The sequence below is a fragment of the Physeter macrocephalus genome, chromosome 19, assembly GCF_002837175.3.
Source record: "Physeter macrocephalus isolate SW-GA chromosome 19, ASM283717v5, whole genome shotgun sequence".
NCBI classification, from domain to species: Eukaryota; Metazoa; Chordata; class Mammalia; order Artiodactyla; family Physeteridae; genus Physeter; species Physeter macrocephalus.
Window position 1 is genome coordinate 1,000,774 of NC_041232.1, and position 10,006 is coordinate 1,010,779.

Sequence of the window (10,006 nt, forward strand, 5' to 3'; positions counted from 1 at the left end):
TATTTATTTTTTGTTAAAAGATATAAGTTAAAGAAAAACTGGTAAGAGCCCTGGGCCAAGAAACTGAGAACTCCATAATTCTTTGTTTAATCTCTAAGGCAAAGCAGATCTGTATCTAAAATTAAGTGGACATTGAATAAACTTAGTGTGTGTAAGGGCACTCATGCTTGCAGATGTCTGCATCTGTTAAGGGCAGGGTAAGGGGAACAGGAAGTGCTGGGACTTGTATTTTTTCTGGAAGAAATAGGCATTCCAGATGTGTCCCATAGAGCCTTTTTTTCCTTCATCTTTGTTCCTAAGTAACAGAGTTTCTGAAAGAGATTCAGTCCTGGTTGGGGGCTGGAGATGTGTTTATGCTGTGGGTTGTTAAATATATTTACAGCTTTCTGAGAGTTCAGTGGGGCTTCTACAGCTGGGCTTCTACAGCTGCTGGCTGGAACTAAACCAATGTGATTCTTGGGAACATTGTAAATCGCTTCAGACTGTAAGGAGCAGTAGGAAAGGTAATTTGAAGGAAACTGCACACTGTTGTTAGTGTTGTTAGTTACAGTGTGTCAGGAGAAGGATCTAAGATGGGAGTCTCTCTGTGTCTCAGCAGGGTGTTTTCTCTGCTCTTACTCCGGGGCTGCCGGGAGGTTTGCCCACTCTGGTCCCGTCCAGTCTGTTGACGCTCCCACTTGGTGACGGGGCAGAGGCAGTGCCGGCTCCTGTTCGTGGGCGTTGCCGCCGCCTATGCATGGAGTGGAAGGCGCAAGCGTGAGATGCGCGGGGCCTTCACTGTCCACTCTCTGTGACGGGCTTGCCCCTTGGGGGACCCCCTCCAAAGGCAGGGAGCCGAGGTCTCTCCCTCACCTGCAGGACCAACCTGACCCAACAGGGCATTCCCACCAGGGTATAAACTGGGGCTGCCATTTTGGAAGATTTTGGGGAAGATGTAGCAAAATTTAAAATATGCAGTTTAGACCAGTGCAAAAAGATAAATATTTAATGGTGCTTGTTATAACATTTTAAAATGTTTCCCTTTAAATTACTGAGAACTCAGATTCACACACCAGTGCCAACAATGGGGACTTGGTTTAGGAAATTACAGAAAGAGACTCAGCACAGATTGTTGAGTGGAACAACAACAAAAAAAAGGCAGCAAGAGCCCTTTGATCTCTTATGTAAAAGTGTGTGTGCACACAAGTGTGCACAGAGATGTGAGGAAGAATAACCACCAAACGTGGGTGGTGGCTTTTTCAGGTGGTGGGAGTGCCTGGCTTCTTCTGAGATGTGAGCTCACGGAGACCTGCACTGATGTTTCCCACTGGAAGTGCCCAGTGGCCAGCGTGTTTCCAGTTGACGCTGGGCGCTGCTGCAGCTGAGATGCCTCAGGACACTCACTCTCCCACCAGCACAGTGCCTGGAAATGCTCTCAGTCTGTAAAGTGTGCTCTACCTTTGGACCTCGTCTGCTTTGAGAAGTTTAGCATATGGAATATAATGTGAAAAAATAATTTATCTCAACTCCTACCTCCAACAGTAGTGAGGCTCTACTCACAGAACTGATGTTGTGTGGTTTACATTGGGGATTCAGTTAGCGCTTTAAAAAGTTGTTTGATTCAGGACGTGAGCCCCAGTGTATTTCGTGGAGAGGTTCTTTAACAGCCACTTTGGACCAGGCCTTGCCATCCACAGCACCACCTCCCTTGCTCCCTCTTGTCTGCTTGCTTCCCAGGCGCCTTCCCTCCACCCCACGCACCTCTTCCCCCCAATGGGATCGGGTCCCGTCCTTGGCGACACCGTCCCTGACCCTGCAGGCAGAACCTGCTGGTTCCTCCTCGGTCTCCACGGTGTCTGGGACGATCCTGGCACCATCTCCCTCCAGACCTGTGCTCTCCGTGGCAGCCTCAGGAACAGCCAGGGTTGGGGTGAGGGTAGGGGTTCTGCTCCAGAAACACAAAACCCCTTCCATCCTCCTTCTCGTGTTGCTCTTTCTTGTGAGTCCTTGGTATTTTTAAACAAAACCTCTCCCTGGAGTTTTCCTCTGGCCGCTGAGGCTGGTTTGAGCACAGATCTACTGGTTGGTTCTCTGTGTTTGCAAAGAGAGAGGCCTCTCGTGTGTCCAAGCTCCAAGGCATAGAAGGTGCCTCCCTTTTCTTTGCCCGTACCCCCTCTGAGTCCCTCCTGATGTTCCCCTTTCCATTTAGCCTGGTTGCCCAGGTTTTAAGGGAGAATCACTTCTCTGGATGGATCAGGACCATTACCTGGACAATAGGGCACCCCTCCTGTGCTGGGGGGGGTGCTCATGGAGGCAGGTCAGGGATCATGCATTTATGTTCCTTGCAGGTTTATTGAGTGTGGCTCTTCCTATTCAGTCCTACCAGTTAAATCCCAGTCCCCCCTTGGAAGCTGTCGGATGAGGGTACAAGTGTGCAGGCGAGCAGCAGATTCCTGTGTCCTGGTGCCCTCCTGAGACAAGCACAGGTCTGAGTCAGGCTGGAGCTGAAGGCCTTGGGCACCTGCTCTTAAAATACCTCCACCTGCCTCTGCAGCCTTCTCCTGTTAGGCACACTCCCAGCAGCTGGGAGCCTTCTGGGTGCAGAGCCATGTGAGTTCCAAGACCATCTGGCTCTTTCCTTAGGGTTTTATCCATTTGCTCCTGAGCCCGTGGACCGACCATGTGCAGCAGTGCTTTTGTTTACTAAATGTGGGTGGGTGGGGCCAGGGGCCAGGGACGTGGGTGGTTAAAGGGTCTAAAATATCTGAGGACCTTGAAGGAGGCTTAACAGACTGAAGAAAGAGACCTTTTTCAACTGGAGAGAATTTGCACTTTTGCATTATTGTTAAACTTAGTGTCCCATCCCTTGATGAGCATTTATAAGCTGCCTTTGTGCCTTGACCCACTTGGTCTGTGTTACATCAGGTCTCAGAGCTGGATTGGTGGAGTCACCTGGAATTTGTTGGTGAGTGAGAGGCAGCCTGAGGGGTCAGCCAGACCCTGGTTCAAATCCAAACGTGACCCTTTATCATCGGCTTTGCACCCTTAGGGAAGTCAGTTATTTCTGAGCCACAGTTTCTTCAATAACAACCTAATGACTACCTCCAGCAGGGCTGCTGGGACGGTAGCTAAGGAAACGTCCGTAAGGGGAACCAGTGCAGCTCTGACATGGGGTGGGAGCCCAGGGAGGCAAGGACGAGGCCGGCTGAAGACGCCGGCCCACGTGTGTGCAGAGACGCGCGCGCGCTGCGAGTCACCATGGGACCAAGCCCAGCCCTGCGCACCCTTAGTCCTGGCACTGAGTCTAAATTGCTGGGCCTGCACAGAACCACGGTGCTCCTCAGAAGTAACAGTTGGGGAGAGGCTTGGTGAACTTTGGTGAAAATGCAATCCATTATTTACTCAAGTAGCATCCATTTAGAACACATGGTTCTTTATACCTTAAAGTTGGAATTACATATTCCGGTCTTTGAAAACTACAACTCTCTGAAAAATTAACTTCCTGCACAAGCTACTCGAGCGTAAGAACAGAGTCTTAACCTTGTTGGAAAATCCATCAATGTCTGGCAGTTAGTCCGTGATAAGTCCTAGATGGCATCGTGGACGGAGTACTGCATGCTCCCCTTTCTTCCTCCCCATTTGGGGCTCTCGTAAGCATTTCCAGTCTTAAAGCAACTTCCTCAATTTCCCCCAAAGCAAGCAGCCGCCTAATTGAATTTCACTGTCGTCGTAAAGTGGTGCTGAGGCAGTCACATTTGGGGGGTACCTGGATGGGACAGCACCGTGGTGCCTCAGAGAAGCTGAGTCGAGATAAGAAACATTTGCATCGAGGCACAGAGGGAGGCACCAGGCAAGCCTCTAATTCGCTAAGGTCCCTGCTGGCAGTTTTTAATGCCCTGTTGATTTTATTAAACATTTATAATAAGAAGTTGGAGTTTTGTTTAGGCTAAAACCATAATGAAAACAGCTGTCTTCATCTCTCAGAAGCAGTGAAAGTCACATGGTGGAGGAATCAGCACTGGATGGGGAGCCGGCCCAGGTCACAGGCTGAGATGCAGCTCCTGGGAGGTGCTGGGGGTATGTCTGGCCAGGGCACCAAAGGGCAGGGGGTTTTGTGAGTAAGGTTCAAAAAGACCAATGGTTCTGTTGTATTTATTTTACTCACAGAGGTATTTAAACTGAGGAACAAATACATAATTGTGTTTTTACGTATCTAAGCAAAGGGAACTGAGTCTGAGTAGTTGGGCTGGAAGAGTGACGTATTCAAAGTCTGTGGCCGCGAGGCTCGGTGAAGCTCCAGGGGACAAACTTAGGAGGACGAGGGCGTCCAGGTCACCCGGGGCGCTGGTGCTGACAGTGCCCTGGTCAGGCAGGGCTGTCATGGGTTAGCCTGTGGAGTTTCACAGCTCCCAGCTTTTCTAGTTCTTGCTTTTTGGGTTTTTCCAGTGGAGCCATCAGCAGGGTGGTCAAGAAGGCAATTTTGCTATCAAGCAAAAACTACGTTCAAATTCGGGCCTTGCCCTTGAGAAGCCAGAGAATGTGGGCAAGGTTCTTAATTTCTCTGGGCTGCATTTACCCTGTAGGATGGAGATGCTATGACCTGCCTCATGGGTGGTTCTGAACTGTTGCCGTCATCCAGCCAGCACCTCTTCATTACACAGACCTTCCTTTGGGACCGTTGGCCATGTCCACAAAGAGAAATCAGACACCATTGCTGCCTTCAGAGGGCTTATTATCTACTTAATGTAAGACTTGAGAACAGTTTACATCAGAAAGTGAGAAAGACCACGTAAAAGGTTCCAAGAGAATGTTGTGCTGGTTCTGTGGAGAGTAAAGCATGGCTTTGCGAGGAGGTAAAAACACAGCCCTGAGCAGAGACTGCTCATTAACAGGGGACGACTTCACCCACAGAATTGTTTAATTTCTGTAAGAAAGCAAAAGCCAGCGAAAGAAATGCTTCACCTGATTGGTGTTATGCAAATTTTGATGGTTGGAAACGAAAATCTGGAACCTGTAATGGATCTGTGGAGGGATTTGATGCTGGCATAAGTCAAAGCTGGTGGTATTATTACCCTATGGGTTTTTTTTCCCTGAATTTATTTCTTTCTTGTTAAGAAAAAGTAAGAGTTTGCTGTGCAAAAAGGACATGGAGTTAGGTTGAAACTAACCATAATCATTTTATTTGTTTCATTTACTTTATTATGTGGATTAGTTGAGAATTTCCCCATTCTTAAAATATTGTTAAGAAAGGATTGAAAAATGATAAAATGTTGGTATTTTGTTATTATATATTTTTAGTAAGTGTGGTGTTCTAGTTGAGTCTAAGACTTGGAACAGTGTTGAAATTGTTTATGAGTGGGAAATAGATGGAAGTAAATGAAAAAGACTTACAGTTAGTGATTTGTTCAGTATCACTTAGCAACATCAATATTTTTGTCCACAAATAAAGGTCCCCTGTTTTGTACATGTTGAAAATATTTGTACACTGAAGTGTTTATGACCTTGTGTACACACTATCTAAGGCACTAGGACATTTTGGTCATTGCTGGGTTTACAGTACTGAATTTGGGTGTCTAGATACTGGTTATAGTGACAGAAAACCATCTGAAGATATGAGACAAGATTTTAAAGAATGACACTCTTAAAATACGTCTGCAAACTGCCTCTTTTTTGTGGTACGCGGGCCTCTCACTGTTGTGGCCTCTCCCGTTGCAGAGCACGGGCCCAGCCACTCTGCGGCATGTGGGATCTTCCCGGACCGGGGCACGAACCCGTATCCCCTGCATCGGCAGGCGGCTTCTCAACCACTGCGCCACCAGGGAAGCCCTGCAAACTGCCTCTTAACACAGAAGTAAATTAAATTACAGACCTTAAAATATCTTAAATTAAAAGGATTTCTGTCTTCGAAAATAATTATTTGCATGGTTTGAACATCACTTTTTCCTTTTCTGAAGCTGAAACATTATGTTCCGTGAGCTGAACCAAGAACAGGGGCAATTACTATTAAAAACATGGAAATTGATTAATCTTCAGTTCTCTGGTACCTTAATTATCTGTATCCTGACCAGCTCAGACACAGTGGCTCTTCTCCATTTCTCCTGCTGACAGCAGTGTCCTTCACATAAAACCACAGCGTAGGTGTCAAGACAGGTGGCAGTCCTGGCTGCTCTCATGATGTGGTCTTGACCTGGGAGCAGGTCAGGTTAGCTGATCTGTCCCTTTTGTAAGTCTATCTGGTATTTGTTCACTGAAGTTGCCATTCATACAGCAAATTACTGAGTAAGTCTCACCATCCAAGGCTCTGTCTGGGTTTCTCTGCCTAGCCCATTTTCACCCTCAGGATGTTTTATTTCTTCTAATTATTCTCGTCACATGGCTGGAATTTAATCCCATTATCCCACTTGTTGTCTGTCTTGTGCTTGAATAGATCATAGAATTGCCTCATTTTTCTCTGCTTCCCTGAGCCTGGTGCGCAGTGGGCGCTCATACACGAATGGTTATTAAGGCAATAGCCTGATGGACGGGTCAGAGACCGTGCAGGCGTTACATACATTCTGTATTCCAGCTGTTAGCTCAACATCAGGTGTTCGAACTTAAAAACATAATTCCCGTGTAAAAATATTACAAATTATGGCCAAAATTGAAAATTAGACCATGGTAATGTATATAACTGAGAATGTAACAGATTAGTTGTTTATGTGTTTTTCTAAGTCAGGAAGCCCATGTACAATAAAATAGTTGTACATTTTTAGTGCTATTTCAAGCATTTAGTTTAAAACATGGCTTTAAACGGGGCCTCTTCTGTTGATAGTTCACCTTCAGGTCTGATTTGGAAAGGGAATGTGTGGGCTGTCTGGACACCAAAGGCTCAAGGGCCAAGGACACCTGCAAATGAGCTACGTAATTTTTGTTACAGTGAACTATTGCCCTTTAATATTATTATTTCCTTTTGGGAAAACTGATGTTCAGGAACATTATAACAGAATTTAAATTTTGGTACCTTGACCATTAAAAATAATATTTTAATGAGTAACTTCCACTTGCACATATTTTCAAAAGGTAATCAGTAATTTATGTAAATGTTCCATCCCCAAGGATGGAGCCTAACTCCTTACTCCTTAGGGAGGGGCTCTGCATACTGCCTGTCTTCCAAGTGGGTGGCACATGAAGGGGGGAAGAGGAACTTCATGGTGGAGAGACCTGACAGCCACAAGCTTGGCCAGGGCAGGATGGCAGTGATGAGTCATGTTGAGAGCACTGGCTTTTGATATGACATGACAGAGATGACTCTGGGCCTTTATGGTCTTCCTCCACAAGACCCAAACATGCATTCTAATCACACAGGGGAAAAAATCAGACAAATCCCGGTCAAGGGGAATTCAACAAAATACCTGACCAGCCCTGCTCAAAACCACCGAGGTCATCAAAAACAAGGGAAGTCTGAGAAACTTGTCACAGCCAGGGGAGCCTAAGGAGATGTGGTGACATAATGTAACATGGTGTCCTGGACGGGGTCCTGGAACAGAAAAAGGACATTATGTAAAAAAGGAAATATAAATACACTGTGGACTTCAGTTGATTTTTCTTTGAATTGTAATCCATAAGAGGAAGGCTGACAACCAGTTGAGTCCTGCTGCCTTTCTGAGCTAGTTTGGGACACGGCATCCAGAACGGTTGCGATAAGATCCGTCGTGGCCCGCCTCCTCCCACCTCCTCCTCATCTCTTTCTTTCCTTTTCCTTTTTTAAGAAATTATTCTGCTAGATTACTTCTGATGAAATGTCTTGATGTTCTCTTACCTGTGGGATGCAATATTAGATAAACTGCTGATTTTCAGGTTACTATTTTCATTTGAAATGGGCTAGAAGATAGTAGACTCTAAGTGTCTAAATTTTGTTGTGTGGCTCAGTAAGATGGAAAGCAGTTGTTACCTTAGGGCACAAAGAAATGTAGATGAGTTGGGTTTTGAGTTGAAAAATTACTTGGTCTGTCCTAATAAGCAAGCCAGGCGTGCCTCAGAGAAACTCACTGTTTTCAGACAAAGACTCAGAATTATAAGTTGAGAGAGAAGCTTATAGGGTATATAGTTGAATTATCTTACTTCATAGGTGGAGTAAATCCAGAGTTAGATGATAACCTAGAGCTTGTTTGGCAGTTGTATTATCTTCTGAGAAGATGGGTAAGTAGTTTTTTGTGTATGGATTAGTCTCTTCCGTCCTGTTTTAATAGCTTCATCAGAGTCTTCCTTGTGGCTTCGTTATTATAGAGAGAACGTGAGTCTGTGTTAAGCATTAGATTTATTACCCATCTGGCCTGAGGCAGATGATGGTTTTGGAAAGCATTCCTGCCCTATCTGGTCAGTTACTGAGAGCGATAACTTGCATACTCATAAATTGGGTAAAAACACCCTATCTTCTTAAGAATCAGTGTATGTTGTTTTCTGTAATTCATCATGTCTGGAAACTTGATTTAAGTATGAGCTATTTATTGTCACTTTGAATTTCTGAGACTGTTGGTTATCATTTCAATCAGGGAACATTTTTAGTGAGCAGAGCTTTCCTTCTTGTGATGGGGTCATCATCCTTTCTACATGTTGTCAGGAGGTCACAGGGCCTCACTGGAATGAGTACGTTTGAATTGGCAGAAATTAGAAAGGTATAAACTCTGCTTTCAAGAACTTTGCAGTCCAAAGAAGCACATGATTACTTGTAATATATGTCTCTTGAAGCGTGTGAAATACGTGAAATACGTAGGTGAGGAGTAACGAGGATGCTTTGGGAGAGGTGGGCTTGGCTCTGCCTGAACCAGATAAGCTTTTTCATAAGAGGAGGAGTTATGGGCCTAGATCAGATGGCCACATAGGGACTTCTTTCTGAGAGCAAGGATGGCTCTGTGGAGCCGGTGGCCTGGAGGCTGGGTCTTCAATGTCAGTAGGTTTCCAGAGGTGCAGGATGCCTTTGGGGAGAAAGGAATTTCAGCTGTTAAAGAAAGACATACCAGTGGGGAAAGTTGAAATATATTTGGAAAATTCCATGATGGAGGAGTGGCTGTTGCTGAACCTCCTAGTCTTCGTACATCAGATCAAGGGTGATGTTGTCAATGTGATTTATGACTGTGGATGCCGGCCCTCAACCTGGTTGAGGTCGTGTTTGTCAGCTCTCTTCACTATAAAGTTACTGTCTTCCCCTTATCCAAAGGGAGCCACCCTTTAAGGGATGATTAATGCTCTATAAAACATAGGTATTATCAACATATTGTGATGAAAATAATGGATATTCCAGACCAGTTATCAGGCCTAAGAAAATAGTAAACAAATACTAAACTTTACCTACACTTTGAAAAAGATCCTCATCTAAACTTGACCTTCTCAAAAACTAGTACCTAAAGGTAGTTTTCTTTAGGCAAGGTTTGTTATAGAGAGACCAGAAGTTGTTAAAGAAATGAGTTAAGAAATGACACTTGTCTTAGGGACTGGTGTGGACTCATTACTGTGTAAATGTCAGGCTTCATTTCCAACATCACCTTCATCATCATCATCATCTTCACTCTCATTGAATAGCTGAAGCTCCCAGATACTGGACACCAGCATACCCAAATTCTTGATAACCAATCTCATTACTTCCATTTTGAATTTGAATTTTAAAAAAAGTTTTAAAACAAAAACAAAATCTAATCATTTTTCAAGGTATAAGGAATTTCATATGTTGAAGCCATTCATATAATGAATGATTTTTGCAAACTTTGGCACTTTAAAAGGTGTTGGTATAGGCCACTCTGGGAGATTGCCTATTGATTGCACTGTTAATCAGTTCCTTACCAACCACTGCCAAATTTATCTGCACATCATACAACTTGTATGTTATCCAAGCTGGTTGAAATTCTTACCCTTTGTACAAAAATAGACCAGGGAGAATGGAGCAGGACTGCACTCAAGCATACCTTCCAGGAGGCGTGTCTCTGGAAGAAGAAAACAAGAAGCAATGAGTTCTCACGAGGGGGAAGACTCCCTGGAAGACCAGCCAGGGTGG